A 5,531-nucleotide genomic window follows, 5' to 3' on the forward strand; every position below is an offset into this window, starting at 1 on the left:
GAGCATAGGGAAAGGCTGAGGTATGCAGTAGTACAGGAATAGCATGTGTGGCACAAGTAGGACTGGAAGTGTCTCAGAGTAAGTGGTGGGCAAGTGAAGAGGGAGGGATGAGCTGGCTGTGTACTGAGGTTGAGTAGGTAGGATGAAGCACTGTGGTGAAAGAGTAGTGGAAAAAAAAAACAAAGACAAAAAGAAAAAGAGCTTGGGAGATAGTTCAGTGGAATAAGTGTCTGCCTGGCAAGCGCAAGGTCCTGAGTTAAATCCCTGGTACCACAAAAAAAAAAAAAAGGAAAATGTCCAAAAAAAAAAAAAAAAAAATTCCTATAAATTCATTTGCTACACTTGAAAATGTCATGGCTGCACACACATACCACGCACACACCAGAATGCCTGCATTCTAGCCGCTTTATTTTATTTTATTTACTTATTTTTGCGGAACTGGGGATTGAACTCAGGCCCTTGTGCTTACCAGGGACGCGCTTACTCCACTGAGCCATCTCCCCGGCCCCTTCTAGCCGCTTTAAACAAGGCCCAGCTCAGTGACGTCAAGTGTGGTCGCGTCTTGAGTGACCTCACTCAAGGTCCACCTTGTGCAGCCAGGCGGCGAGGCTCCCAGGTGGAAGGAGTTTTGCAGTTCAGTTTGTTCTGTTTTCCTTGTCTGGACAGGAGAGGTGAACACAGGGGGTCACAGCAAGTCACCCAAAGGTCAGGAGAGGACTCAGGCAATGGATGGGCACTGCTGCCTGCGTGGCTGTGCTAGTGGGGGGTGTTGGGGAGGGAGTGGCCCTGGCCAAGTCCCCACACTCCTGAGCGTTTGGTGCTGGTGCTACTGAAGGTAGATTTCAGAACCACCAGGGCGGTGCCGGACCCACTTCCCGCACCCTCCCGTTCTGCAGGGCTCCGGGCTCCTGGAGGCTCCCCCACCACATCTCGTCCTCCCTGTGCCCGGGAGGGCTCTGCAGGGCCAGCCCCCCACGCAGTGTGGGACGGCCCCTCTGCTGTGGTGGCCTGGTGAGCCCTGCATGTGCTCAGACGCCACGGGGTGGAGGTCCTAGGTGCGAGGCAACGCTCTGCTGATCGTAAGGCAGTGCGGCCTGCCCGTCATCCCCAGCACCAGCTAGGGGCTGCCTGCGCGCCCTGCAGATTCACATGATTTCCTTTCCTGAGAGTGGCTGCTTAGACTGTTGGTCAGCTCAGAAACCAGACCATCCCAGGACTTTTAATCCAGCGGTGGGCTCCCGTGTCGTGTCACTATCTGAGTGTGGCGAGGGGAGAAAGGAAGTTTTGAGATTCGCCTTACTGAAGTCGGCCTGAGAGGTGCGTTTTGTGGTTTTCTTCTGGCGGTTGACTGTACAGGAAGCTGTTTGTGTGTAGTCAGGGACTCTTGCTGAGTTCGTGGAAGTCACCAGCTAAACTCTTGCCCTGTTTGTGACCACTCTACACAATTTTGTGTGTGTGGTTAGTGGAGTTTCGGTGTTAACTTCTAACTTTTCCTACTTTTTTTAGTGCTCTTGTGACTGGTAGAAAATTAAGGACAAATATGCCTCAAGATACAGGATCAGGATCAGATTGAGTGACAGGAATTTAGGGTTGGGGAAGGGAATCACAACGTGGGCCTCTAACTTTTTCAGTTTGCTTTTGAGGAAACTGAGTCAGAGAAAGGAAGACACTTAAGAACTGTATAGCCCGGTGGGGACCAGGATGGGGTTCAGAGCTGACCCGCACCCACCGCTGCATAGGCGGCGCTGTCCCTCCTCTTTGTCTCTCTCATACTTACCTTTCATCTTCAAACTGCTGCCTTCTGGCGCTGCTTGTGGTGGAGGTTTTAATTCTTGCAGTTGTGACCCACTGCTTCTTTTAGGGGTCCCAGGACTCGAACTCGGGACCTCACACTTGCCAGGCAAGCACTGTGCAGCTGAGCTACTCCCCAGCCCCTGAGCAACACCTTCTACAGGCCCTGTTGAATCTCCAGATGTGTGTGTGCGTGTGTGCGTGCGGGCGCGTGCGTGACAACCCCACCTACCCTCTCCTTCAACCGAGTTCTCTGTTTCCCGAACAATCATCCATTTCTTTTTTGAGCTGAATTTCTTTCTGTAGTTCCCATTTCACCAACTTTCTTGAGCTATTATGTTAAAATTTATTCAGCCATTAATTGATTGTGATTTTGCCTGAGTACTCCTCCGTTGGAATAATAGTGGCCGTATTTTATTCTTTGAGAGGCGAGTCTGTGGCTGCTTGCTCTTCTCATGGCAAGCAGCTGAGGTGAACAGTTTCACATCCAGAGTCATGCAGCTTCCTCTCTGCATGCCAAGGTCATCAGAGGGAAAGGGGCTCGGGACACGGCTTTGTCTGAGATGAACGGGATCCGCTGCTTGGTGACCTGCTGTGTAGTGTCTGACTCCTTGTCCCAGGAGTGGTTTGTTCAAGTGTTAGATACAGAACAGAAAACAAACCTAAAGGTTGTTCTGCATTGTGATTGTGATTGTGATTAAACTGCTCATAGGCTTCAGTTTCTTTACTTTTTCCACTGGAGCAAAACCGCAAGGCTGCAGATTCGTTTTGGGTGGTGCTCTACGTGTTGTGTGGCCTTTGTTCTCAAAGCACCTCCCACCCGGTGCCCTTGCCAGGTTGCTGGGTGCACCTGGCCTCCTTGCCAGCGTCTCTGGGTTGTCCTTCCAGTGCCTCTGCTCCACCTTTCCTGGGCACCACTGGGGCCTGCAGCTGCCGCCCTCTCCTGGGGCTCCTGGGGCTCCCTGCGCAGGCCATGCCCTGCCTTGGTTTTGGTTCACCCGGAACCTGAGCGTCTCGCTGATCTGGGCTTGGTGTGGTGTCTGGCCTGGCCTGCCCTCACAGGGAGGTCAGCTACAGGAAGTTCAGGGCAGGCAGAGGGACAGGGCCAGGCAGTGCGCTCCCGAGACTCGGATGAGCCCAAAAGGCCTTGGCTGTGGGCTTGGAGAAGCTGCGTGGCCGCCTGCTCTAGCCTACATCCTGCTGCACAGCCCCCTCCAGGGATGAGATGAATGGCACAGCTTCCGACTGACAGCATCGATGCCGGATTCACAGAGTCGCTTAAGTTTCCTGCTCTGGAGAGGGGGCAGCAGGGTGCCCTCCTGCTGCTTGTGCAGGGGCGCAGGAGGGCTAACAGCAGCCCACGTGGTGGCGGCGGCTTGCCCTTACTGCTTTGTAGTGGGCAAGGAGGACGGCACTGAGTGACCGCTGCGTGCTGCGTCTGCTGCTGCTGCCTGCCGTGTGGCAGGCTGTGAGCAGCCCTGGAAATAGGAAGCAGCGTGCTCTGGTCTTGTCTAAGAAGGCTGTTGAAGTAGTTTCAGTAGAACTTCAAACTGTAGTCATGGGGACGCGAGGTGCCGGGGATCACAGCCCACACGCTGTTGGGCCCTGACAGCCGAGGGTGGCCTGCGGGTGGCAGCGGGAAGGACTTGTAACAAAAGGCGAGCATTCCCCTCTCCAAGACCCCAGAGAGCCCTGTGTGCACTTTCTCCGCGGGGTGTGGGCAGAGCGGCCCAGCTGAGGGGTGCAACCAGGCCACACGCCTGACTTCTGAATCGGGGGTCGGCGTGCGAAGCGCTTCCAAGAGCTGGAAGGACCACGTGGCATGGTGACCAGGCTGAAGCGTGCACACCGGGCCGCGAGAGAGCCTGTCTGACACCACGGGGCTTTCCGTGAGGCGGAAGGCGTCCCTGGGAAGAGGCCTGCTCGCAGGTTTCTGTGATCTGCAGTTGGTGTGTGGCGCCCTCTATCGGCCGGTTCATTACCGAGTCTGAAGCAGCTTCCTCGCAACTTTCCTTACCAAAAGGAGAAAGAGGTTTTTTTAATTGTATTTATTTGCTTTTTGAGACAGGGGCTCGCTGTGCAGTACATGCTGGCCTTGAGCTCACTGTGCAGCCCGGCCTGGCCTTGAACTCACAGCAATCCTGCCCCAGCCTGCTGGAATGACAGGTGTGGCCACACACACACACACACACACCATGGGTGACTCTGAAAGCTGGTAAGCTCTCAGAGCAAGGTTTTGTGTCCACTATTTCCTGGGCGTCCTCCGAGTTACAGTCTTGGCCATTTCACAGGCTGTGTTTTGAAGACGTGTCTATCACCCTTTCGGGTTTCAAGTAGTGCCTTCCAGTGCAGCCGTGCGGAGCGCAGAGTGCTCCGCCTTCCAGCAGGCGCCTGTACTGTGCTGCAGCCGCCCAGAGAGGGGAGCGCTTCCCTCCTGCAGCCGCTGCCCGCCCCCAGCTTCCTGGAGGAGGGGCTGGTCTGTGGCTTCCCCTCCGGAGAAGACAGCTCCTCGGGGTCTCCTCCCCACCGGGGCCCTCAGCCTGAAGCTGCTGTGTACAGCTGCTGGTTCCATTTGGGGGACTGGCTTCCTCACAACCCCTCTGCTGGGAGCACGGGTGTGACTACGGCGGGGCCCTCTGTGTCCTCCCCAGCTCCCTGGGCTCTTTCTATGTCCAGCTCTCTTCATACACACGGTGATAAACGGTGGACTCGGAGTAGGAAGGGGGAGGAGGCCAGGACGTCCTGTCGCTGGCCTGTCCAGGCCTTAGCACTGCGGGCGCAGTGGGTCAGCCCAACTCCCACGCTGTGCTTTGCGGGTAAATCCTGGTGTCTGACGTGCAGAGGTCTGGAAAACGGGACTGCGAAACCTGCAGAGAACACCAGCCACTTGCACAGAGCCCAGAGCTCGGCAGACCCGTTTGTGCCCTCTGGGGTCTTGGGGTCCAGACTCCAGAGTGCTTTGCTCCTCCACAGGGACTCAGAGTGCCTGGCCACAGGGGCCCCAAGCTCCTCCGTCCCAGCCTCCGTGCCTCCCTTCTGGTGTCATCCTCATGAGGACCGCGCCGGCTGCTCCCAGCTGCACCCCTAGCCAGCAGGTCCATTCGAGCCCCAAGACTCAGTTTCCCCAAGCGGAAAGCTCAGACCGTGGCTCGCTCTGTGTCCTGGAATCTTTGTCAGCGTGGGTCCGTGATGACTGGTGGGCCCGATGAATAGGATGTAGGAACAGTGAGACGCCAGTGGCTTTGTTCTGCTTTAAAGGCTCTGGCGCCGTGCTGGGGTTGAGGCCAGGGCTCTGGCGCCGTGCTGGGGTTGAGGCCAGGGCTCTGGCACAGCAGGGCCTGGCTGTTAGTGGCCCAACATCAATGCATCAGCGTCAGTCTCACCTTTATTATTTAATGAAAAAACTCAGTGCACGAAAGAGATCTGCACACTGGTTTTGCGGGCAAATTTATTGGAATTTGCGGACAAATTCATTTTCTGCTTATTGGAATAGTTCTGAACTAGGAACACCTGTACTTTCCATTGTTTGGAGTGTTGTTTTTTGGGTTTTTAAAAATTTTTTTGTATTTTTTAAGGAAATGTCTACAGGTTGTTCAGGATCTCACTACTAGATTGGACTCATAGTGATCCGCCTGTTTACAGCCTCCCAAGAGCTGGGATTGCAGGCTCACGCCACCATGCCCATCTCAGTTGCCATCTCAGCGTGCCTCGGGGGCGGGGCCAGCACAGCAGGCCCAGGG

The 5,531-nt window shown here is 55.5% G+C and overlaps 1 protein-coding gene across 2 annotated transcripts in view; it reads left to right on the forward strand.

Moving 5' to 3' along the window:
- Patj (PATJ, crumbs cell polarity complex component) overlaps positions 1 to 5,531 on the forward strand; it is a 203,310-nt gene that overhangs the window by 54,505 nt on the left and 143,274 nt on the right. The gene's annotated exons all lie outside the window — the stretch shown is intronic.

This window comes from Octodon degus, unplaced genomic scaffold (assembly GCF_000260255.1).
Source record: "Octodon degus isolate 3935 unplaced genomic scaffold, OctDeg1.0 scaffold00057, whole genome shotgun sequence".
NCBI classification, from domain to species: domain Eukaryota; kingdom Metazoa; phylum Chordata; class Mammalia; order Rodentia; family Octodontidae; genus Octodon; species Octodon degus.